General features: G+C 36.9%; 1 long non-coding RNA gene across 2 annotated transcripts in view; it reads right to left on the bottom strand.

The window, feature by feature from the left end:
* Nucleotides 1–6406: 6406 nt before the first annotated feature.
* Nucleotides 6407–10789, bottom strand: part of LOC138915358 (uncharacterized) — a 668538-nt gene continuing 664155 nt past the window's right edge. For both annotated transcript variants that reach the window (XR_011421187.1, XR_011421188.1), the window contains exon 4: nt 6407–10546. This is a non-coding gene — a long non-coding RNA (uncharacterized lncRNA). The remainder of the gene's footprint in view (nt 10547–10789) is intronic.

Genomic DNA, 10789 nt, shown 5'->3' with positions numbered 1-10789 from the left:
GATACTACCTTCACGCTGATTCTACAGAAAAGCTTTGGAACAAAACTTGCACCTAGATCAGTCTTTGTCTGAGTGAAAGGTGGGCATGTAGCCCCCTGGACAAGCTGGTTCCCATTGGAGGGCAATTTTCTGGAGAAAGGGCAGCTATGAACTGTTGTTAAATATACCTAGTAATAGGGATCTGGTTGGGTCAAGGATAACATTCAACACAGAAAAACTATTGTTTATGTCATGCTATTGCCACGGCTTTTAAGCTTGATACCTATGTATCACAGTCCAAAAGAGGTTTAAAAATTAGGAAAATTATACTGGCCAAAAATCAAACAAACAAAACAAAACACAAACATAAAAGGCATAGTAAGCTTTTAAATTTCTCGGCCACAAAGAAGAGTGTTCAGTAGCCTTTTTGTTGTTGCTGTTGATCTGTTTGTTTGTCTTGTATGACTTGTACACAGCTATTTTTCTTTTGTTAGGATATTCTTTTCATTCTGATACATTTGAAATTCATTATGGAATTACTGAAAATTCATTTTATATTAAATGGTAGCAAATAAAAAGAGCATGATTGTTATGGACGGGATGTTTGTGTCCTCACAAAATGCGTATGTTGAAACCCTAATCCCAACCTGATAGTATTTGGAGGTGGGGCCATGACCTCTAGGTTTAGATGGGGTCAGGAGTGTGGAGCCCCCATGATGGGATTAATGCCCCTAGAAGAATTCCCAGAGAGCTTACCTCCTTTCTCTCTGCCATGTGAGGACGCAGTGAGAAGACAACTGTCTGAAAGCCAGGAAGAAGACACTCAAAAACACCCACGTCTGCCTTCAGCTTGATGTTGAACTTCCCAGCCTCCAGAACTTCAAGAAATAAATGTCTGTTGTTTAAGCCACCAATCTATAGTATTTTGTGGTAGCATCCTGTGATGACTAAGACAACGACTTAGAGTTGAGTCATTGGAATCAACGTCATTTATAAAATTATTTCTTAATGACTTGTTTGTCTGCTCTTTGCCATGTGATCAGTCTGATTTCCCCAGGGTGTTTTTTTGGAGGTTTGTCTTGCTCATTGAAAAACATCTAATACACTTTTTGCACCTAGTAATTCAATTTAAATGTTGAACTTTCTAATTGTGTTCCATTTTCTTATACTTCCAACTTCTTGCTGAAGGTTATTGAATATGGGCACAGTAGTACAAATGCATTTTCTGACATGACCTCAGATAATAAATTTTAAGCGCAGGGAAGCTTGCCTTCTGACTCTCACACTACAATGCGTGTATGTGGCCACCAGCAGGCAGACGTGCAGTGGAGTGGCGACGGGGCCACAGTCTTCTGGTGTGAGTCATGGAGGTTGTGTTCTGGCCAACAGACACTGTCACAAGATGCAGCACTATGGCATCCTGAGCGTACAAGATTGATATTAAAGACACCATTATCACCCACAGGGTCACATTATGATTTTCATGGGCCCTAAGCACTTTGCATTCATGGATCACTTTCTCTATAAAAAATCATTAAACAGCCATATGGGATAACTACTTTGTATACAAATGAATATAATCTAGTCTATATTCATTATTGGGTATTCCTTACTATCATATTAATTTTTATGATTTTCAGAATTAAAAACATTTACATGGTTCCCTAAAACTATCATTGGCCTTGGGCATTATGTTTACTATACTTGATACATGAGTTGGCCTTGGTAAACTCATTTCATCAACACATATAAATTGTTTTATCTTCTTTTTTGCATTCCTGTTTAGTACTATAATGTAAATCATTGAAAGTGCCTATCAGAGATCTCCTAAAAGGAAATATTTATGTAGTGCAAGATTATTTGTATTGCAAGTATATCTAATATATACTGAAAAATGTAAAGAAAAAAATGAGAAGCCTTAGGTTAAGTACTTACTGGGAAGAAAATGTTAAAATGCTAGAGAAGCTTGTTATGCAGGTGACACTATAAGTTTCATGGTAAACTTATATCCAGGACTTTAGGGATACTGTTTGGTGCTAAATGGATCAGAATTTGAGATCAATTGACTACCTAGTAATCAGAGGAATTTATGATACATTCAGAAACTGAAGAATTAACTCTTTCTTTGTTCAATCACCTGAAAAAAAATCTCTGGTTAATATCTTTCATTGTGATCATGTCATGGCAGTAGCTGTACCCATGCATCCGTGCATCCATCCACTCATTAACTGACTTACTCACTTTCACCATATTGTGACATACTGCAGTATGTGTCAAGTATACACTTTATAGTTTGTACATTAATTAACTACTTTGCAAAATATGCTAAATGACTTTAAGTAATAATAATGATGATAAAGTGAGGTCAAGCCAGCAATAAAAAAATTAGCAGAATAGAAGCTTCTCATACTCCGAGAAGTCCCTTATTACCTTATTTAGATGTAAAATCAATGATGATCTATTAAGATCCGTTGAGACGTCAGGCAATACAATCCAAATTATTACAAAGGCAATTTGAAATAAAGTTTTACGTCTCCTATTAAAAATGCTGAACTTTGCCCTGAGCTATTAGATAATATAGCATAAAGATATCATAACTCACAAAGTATTTTTATAAGTAAATAAGCAAGATATAGAGATAAACTCTACACTTTTAATAGTATTTATAGCCATTTGATAGTATTGTGTTACTACCTTATAAAAACCAGTTAACTTAATGAAATATTTTATGCAGATTTTGAGTTTGTTTAAGAATTAAACATAGATTAGAAGTTTGGAATTTTATGGAATTTGTTGATGTTTCCAATAATGAAATGTGTGAACTACTTTTTTCATGTCCCTCTAAAGGAAAGATGTGCTCGAGAAAGTGCATGTTCAATTGAAAAAGCACTTTTTTGATGAAAACTGGACTTTATGGAGAAACTAAAAAACTGAAACCATTGGTAGTATTGCTGCTTTGACTAGAATTCAGAAAAAGAATGAATATAAAAACAAACAAACAATAAAGGATTGTATCATAAAGTTTCAGAGCTAGATTTCCCAGTGAAATGTGTTTACATCATTCATAGGCAAGCTATTGCAGAATCAAACACACATGTACTTTGTATAATTATTGGAGGGAAAAACAGGTATCATAATTTGTAAAGCTTGTTTCAATTGAATTTGTCTATACTTGTGAGATATCTTTTCCAGTCATTATAGATATTAAAATCAAACATCAGACAAACTTTATATAGATCCCTATTTTGGAAAATAATAAAGTATTTACTTACATTGCTTTCATAACTAGTAAATATTAATAATATTTTGGCAAAGGCAAATTTTTCCTGTTAATAACGAGACTGACATATTTATAATTTGCACTTTCTCTCATATTTTAAAACTTTTGTTTTGCATATTTTATTTTATACATATTAAATCATTGAAACATACGTATAGCATTTGTGTATAAATCTATATGTATGCAGAAGGAAAGCGTGATTACAGAAAGTTGAAGATTCCTATTTTTTCCCTTGTGGGTTAACTTTGATTTATACTACTAAATAGTGCTAAAAATAACTGCCTTTCTGATACAGGGAGTCTGCACAGTGCCAAAGAGTTTAGAAGACAGAAATGTATTTATCAGATTATTTTTATAACATTTTTAAATATTCTGTAATTGTCTCTCTCCCTCTTCATAATATTGGGCACTGTGCTATTGGTCTTGAGAAGAAGGAGGAATCATGGCTATCATTTCGTGTGTTACAGTATTCACACACTCAGCAGTTCAGTTGTGTAAGCAGGTCCAGGTGTTCAGTCACCACCCTTATTCACAGTCTTCTTTAGGAAGATGTCCTGGCCGCTGATGAATTTCACAGGGCCCTGCTTATGAATGAGACTGTGAAATGTGGAGACAGGGGAGAGGAAGCTTGTTAGGCTATAATAGGGACAAAGACAATCAGTGCTCTGGAAATTCAAAACCAGTGGAGTATTAACTAAGGAGGCCAGTTCTGACAAATGTGCCGAGTTAGCCAGGCCCATTTCTTACATCCGTTGCATTTCCCTATTTCTAGCTGAGTGTCGAGATCACCTTAGTGTCCCTTAGCCATTCGGGATCCCCTCTCAGGTGTTCTACCTATATTCATCCCTACATTGCCATGTCACAAATCAAAATTATCTTTGCTGCACTTCAGCTTTACTCTTCAGACTTGCTGTGGGGTAACGTTATCCCTTTGTGTGCTGAGTTTTAATTGGGTGCATCCCATGGTGAACATGGTGGCTCTAACCTCAGGCAAGCATCAGAGGGACAACATCAAGACATGCAAAAATATGGAGGCTCCAATACTTTCCAACTCCTCCCGTAGACTCCTTTCTTCAACAAAGTTCACCTTCGTAGTGTTTTAGGCAGGCGGAGTCTATGAGTCTTCAAAGAGCATGGATATATAGGTATTGGATGGGGACTTTGTCACAACTGCCCTTACAGGCTCTTGGATCCGCTTATGCTTAGAATTATTTTAAGGGAGCTACGTAGATCTCATACGCAATGGCCAGCACATAAGCAAGGCAGCATTCCCAGACCGGCTATTTAGAAAGGGTCTCTAATTATATCCCCATGATTTGAAATTATTTAAATATGCTTTTCATATTCTCACTACAGATCACTATCTCTTTGCAAAGGGAAAATCGTACTGATCACATATTAGTAAGTTTGAGCTCCTCAGAAGAAATGGTCCATATAAATTGAAGGTATTGTTATGAGCATTACATGCACAATATAAATTCATAGATTTAAGCAGTGAAGTTCTGGAAAATCTCTGCATTTAGCTTAGATTGAGCAACAAACAATCAATAATTGTATGCAAATGAGTCTTTTATTCAATATAACCAACCTGCATAACATTTTCAGCGCAAATCAGCAAGTACTGTGGAATTAAAAACCCTTAGGGTAGCTAGTGGCCAGAACATTTCTTGCATGCATGATGTCCCTAGAAAGTACATTTAGCCTGGTTACACCAGCAATTGCTATTTTGCACAAACTGCCAAAGAAAAAAAAAATCCATCCAATCACACTACATTTAATTTCACTTAATTTTAATCACAGTGTACTTGCATGGACAGGTTTCTTTTAAACACTGATTTATTTTCTAAATGGAGAGGCATGGTTGTTATTTAAGATCTAATGGTCCCCGCTGGTCACATTTGGGATGCTTTCCAACAGCAGGGCGCGATTGTTATTTAAGATATAACGTGCCTCACCGGTCACATTTGGGAGCTGTTTCCAGCTGTATGGAGGCTCTTGCCTGCCTGGCAAATAACGTTCCAGCACCAGAAAAATTGCATAAATTCCTTGATGTCACTGTGGATTCTTCTAGAATTAAGCTAAGCTCTTGTTTTCTACCTGTTCCAATTAAAATGCTGAATGAAGGGGGAAACATTTTTAAATACCTTTTTTTTTTCTTTTTGGTGCAACAAGCCTATTTTGGTTATTTATTTTGGACAGACTTGAAAAATTAATAGAATTCTGAAGAGCAAAATCAAACAAATCATAAGGAACAGAATAACTGGGTCAAGTGGTACTTGAGCTCTAGGTTTGCCTTATGAATGTAAAATTGGCAAGCACAGTCTCCAGAGTAATAGTGCAACCTTCCAGACTCCCAAAGTGGATGATGTTCACCTGGACAAGCACATGGCACTGAACATCTATCATTGCGCTTTACCTGTTTGAATAAAGTCAGCCTTTGTAGCTAAGGACCCAGGAAAATTATTATTTTTACCTCTCTTCCTAGAGCTATTAAGTCATGCTCTTGGCTCTAGAATAACATTAAAATAAAAACATAGGAAAGGTGTTTACTCTGCTATCTGACTTTTTAAAAACTGAATGATAACTTGTACATGATAAAATGCACAGATCTTAGGTATTCGACTTAATGAGCTTTGACAATTCGATCAAACCATGTAACTACCACTTAATAAAAGATATAGATGATTTCCATCACCTAGAAATGTCCGTTGTACCTCATCTCAGGAAATTCTCACCCACTTCTAACCTAAGAGCCACTCGCTTTATGATTTCTGCTACGTGGATAAATTTTGTTGTTGTTGTTGTTCTTAGAATTCAAAAATGGAATTGGATAGGATACATTATTTTCTGACTTCTTTCACTCAATAAAATAATTTTGAGATTAGTATATGTTGCTGCCAGACATCTGCAGTTCATTCTTTCATATTATTATTATACACATATACCAAGATAGGTATTTATCCAATATCCTATTGAGGGGTATTTTTTCTTTTTGTATTATTATGAATAAGGCTACCATAAGCATTCTTGTTGGCATATGTTTTATCTCTTGGGAAGATATTCTAAATGAAATTCTTGACTCATTGGCCAGATAAATGTTTAATATTTTAAGAAATCACTAAAAAGTTCTCCAAGATGGTTTTATGATTTTATTTTCTCATCAGCATAATGTAAATATTCAAGTGGCTTCATATCCTTGCCAGCATTTGGTAATGTCAGGATTTTTTATTTTAACCATTCTGGAGTTTGTGAAATGGTATATCATTCTACTTTTATTTTTCATTTCACGGTTATTGAACTACTGTTATAGAACACATTTTCATTTGCTTCTTGGCCATTTATGTATCAACTTTCAGGAATGTGTGAAATTTTTTAAACCTTTGGAAAATATATTTAATAGGAAAAGATATTTCAACATAAGAAAAATTTTAAACAAATGTGCATACAGACATATTTTAAGAGATTGGACAAATTGATAATTTGATACTTTTTAAAGTACTTAAGCAGCATTTGAAAGGTAGAGTGTATAAACTATTTAGAGTTAAAAGGTGGAAAAATCCTAAAATTTGATTACAAAGCTAGAACCAGTAATGAGTCTGTAATGTTTTGGTCAATTACCTTTTTTTTCCCCTTCTTTTTTGGTTTATGTGTCAAAAGTTCCAGTTGAATATTTCTAGGCTACTAGGACATATTGTGAGAATAATGTAAGTTATCTAAATAATGTATTTTCAGTGTAACATGCAAAACAAGTTAAAAAATGAAGAGAAATCAGGCCATTTGGATTGTACATAAGTGATAAGTGCAAATCAATCAGCAGACAGTCTTGGGGGCATCATGAACCACGCATGGTAAATGCTGCTTCCCTCAGTGCCATTTCTAAGTCTGGGGTACTTCAAATCTGGATAAAAGATGGCTCTAAAAGTTTAGTATTAAATTTTTCACTTAGTTTCTAATCGAGCCTAATTTATACTCTAATATGTACACTCAGAAGTCAACAGCATAAGCTAAAGAAGAGTTATTTGAGGAAATCTTCGGTCAGGTTGTGTGAAATGAGGCCCACTTTTGTTAGTGCAAGCTTTGCATCTACTGTCACTGTGTGCATGTGGTGAAATGTGGGATGCCATCAGATACTTCTGCCTCAACCAAATGCTGCTTTCGGGTATCAGGAAAAGTTCTTTCACCGATGTCTGTTTCTATCCATAAGGTACATTATAAGTTTAGTTATTACTGTGCATTTGTTATAAAATCTGTCAGAATACCATCACGAGATGGTAGTGCTATGAAGCCTTCTCATACTGCCAGTGTTTGCGGGGAAAATAGACTGGAAATCAGAGAAGGTCGAATTTTCTGATTTCCAATAGCAACAGACAAGAGCACCCACCCTCTTATCTTCTGTAGACGAGTACAACTGTAAAGTTACATTTATCGTTGATTCTAACACATCTTTAATCAATGGACTTCTAGTTCTACTAAGAGTCAGAATTTTAGACTGGTTTTCCAGTTTTTAAGGACTTCTTTATTTCTTGTAATTCTTGTAGTCGAAAACTCTGATCTACAGTTGGGGTTAATTTATAGCTCACAGGAGACACAATGTAACAATTTTGACCAAGACAGATTCTCTTCCAGAACTCTAAAGGTGCTAAACACAACATAAACTAAAGTATGGAACTATCTTCAGGAAGTTGGTGTTCAATCCATTCCAGAACCCTGAGCACCCCTTGGTCTTTCACTATCTGTGGAAGGCACAGGTGGTGCTCCTGATAACGGAGATCCACTCCTCTCATGAACATCTAACTCCACCCCAGAGAGAAAGACAGAGACTCAGAGTCTTCATCTTTCTCTTCACACTGTATCAAAGGGAAAGGGGACGGTCTGGGCCCCTCTAGCAGCGTGGCAGCCACTGAGAAAGTTCTGGAGGTGAAAGACCTAATCCCATGGTCTATTCCCAATTTTCTCCAGGAAAACTATAAGAGACCCAGTGAAGAATGGAAGAGCATCTAAAATAGTGAGTGATGACCCTTGATCAAGTTCCAGGAACTCTTCCTGTTGGAAAACAGTTCAAAAATTTGGAAAATCTCCCTGTAAGTTGTTTCCAGCAGTTTCTGCTCCGTCAGTCGGGTTTTGATCATATCTGTGTGTTAGGTCACGATGGTGGCTCCCATACTGGAAAGACTACTAGGCATGGAGGAACTTCACCATGAAAAGTGTCCCAGGTCATCCATGAGCAGTGTAACAAACTTAAAGGTGCTGATGGGAGAGCAGTGCAAACATAGCACACCATTCTCCTTCACAAAGCTTGGAGCCTATGGCCAGACACACCCACAGCCCCATGGCGCACTGCCCCTGAGTGCTTCTGTCACAGCAGTCAGGCGAAATCTAGGGGCACAGTGGGACTGAGGCTGAGTGCCTCAGCCAGACCAACAGCTAGCTGCCAGTCACCCAGTTGTCCTGTCACTCTGTATCACAGTCCCCCATTGGCCACCCTACGCCATGCTGGCCCATATTCAGGAGGCCCATGTCATTAGCCTGAGTTCTCAGGCCACTGGCAGAGGGGTGAATCAGGCAAAATCTGGTGAAGTTCTATCCTAATTCTTTTTTTTCCCCTTTTTATTGCTGATATGAAGAAGTTCTTTACGTATTCGGAATCTGAATCCTCAGTCAAATATGCAATGCAAACATTTTATCTTATTCATCAGCTAGCCTATTCATTTGCCAAACTGACATCAACGGATTATTTTAATTTTGATGATCTCCATTTTCAACCTTTCTTCTTTAATTATTAGTGCTTTTGTGAGGCTAAGCAATCTACCTCAAGGTCACAGGCGTGTTTGGTTATGTTATCTCATAGAAGCTCTATAATAGCTTTATTCAGGTTCATGGTGCATGATAAATTAATTTTTGCCTTTTAAGTAAGTTAGAGTGTGAGATTCTTCTTCTTTTTCATAAATCAATTTGTTCATGTCTACAAAGAAGCTTGCTGAGTTTTGAATGAGATTGTGTTGAATCATTTTGGGAGAAAATAGACAACAATATTGAGTCTTCAATCCATGATCATCATATATCTGCACATTTATTTAGGTTCTCTCTTAATTTCTCTGAACAATTTTTTTTCCTTGTTGCTTTTGCTAGGACAGCAATAGTCAATGCAGTGAGAGGGCTTGCCTTATTCCATACCTTAGAAGAAAAATACTGAATCATATGCTATAAAGTAGAAAGTTACATTAGCAAGGGCATAGAGTCCATCTCGGCCCAAAAGGAGGACCTCTAGGATGATTCTCTTTCATAACAATCCTGGCCAGATAATGTCTCTTTCCATGTTAAAGTCCACCCAGATTTGCTTGCATCTTATTATTAAAACAATAAATAAGTAATACATCTTTTCTGCTGGGAGAAACTTAGAAACATTTTCCAGAATAAGCTTGAACCATCACAACAGCAGCACCAGTAACAGTGCCATATCTACAATGAAGTCCTGGCTGGGGAGAGCCCTCTGCTAGGCATTCGGTGTAGGTATTAATCAAAGAGAAGATGTGCTATTTCTATTCTTAGTATTTCTAGTTTAAGTTAGGTACATATGTGGGGGTGAATTAGATGCCTGAATGGTCAGCAAGGAATATCCAGAAACTATAAGTTTATCCTCAAAACTGAATGTGTCTTAAACCCTAGTAATACAAAAGCAAAAAGCAAAGGTTCCTAGAAAGCCTCAAAGTTTCTACCAAGAGCTTTGCCCATATTTAAGGTCCATCTTTCTGAAGGTTACACATGCCCATCTCTTTGTCACACTTTTCTCCCCATTTTTTGTGTACTGATGTAGTTAGTGTATACATTAGTTTATTGTGGCTGCCATAACAGAGTACCACAAACTGAGTAGCTTAAAACAACAGAAAGTTATTTTCTCCCATTTCTGGAGGTTACGAGTCCAAAATCAAGGTTTGGCAGGGCCACACTCCTCCTGAATCTTGTGGGAGAGAGTCTTTCCTTCTAGATTCTGGTATTTTCCAGTAGTCTTCAGTGTTCCTTGGCTTCTAGATGCATCACTCCAATTTCTGCCTCCATCGTCACACGACTGTTTTCTTCCTTTGTGTTTTTGTGTCTGTGTCTCCTCTCTTCTTGTAAGGGCACCAGTCGTTGAATTAAGGGTTCACCCTACTCCAGTTGGACCTCGTATTAATCAATTACATCTGCAGCAACCCTTCTTTCAAATAAGGTCATATTCCGAGGTTAGGATTTTGACATATCTTTTTGGGGGATTCAATTCAACCCACAACAGTATCTTTCAAAAATTACCTAGAAAGAAAAGAAAGCATGTCATTACAGAGGACATTAGGAATAGATGATATAGTAACACAGAGCAGATTCTGGATCCAAGCTGCCTTATTTACACCTTGGGCTTGCCACTTAACTGCTGTGCGTGGGCGAGTCACTGAATGCCTCTCTTTTGCCTCATTTCCTCATCTATAAAAGGGGATAATAACATCACTGCCTATCGCATAGGACTGTTGGGAAGAAAAAAGATTAGTTACGTACATA

The sequence above is a fragment of the Equus caballus genome, chromosome 9 (genome assembly GCF_041296265.1).
Source record: "Equus caballus isolate H_3958 breed thoroughbred chromosome 9, TB-T2T, whole genome shotgun sequence".
NCBI lineage: Eukaryota > Metazoa > Chordata > Mammalia > Perissodactyla > Equidae > Equus > Equus caballus.
The sequence above is the reverse complement of the archived record's forward strand: the minus strand, read 5'-3'. Positions and strand labels throughout refer to the sequence as shown.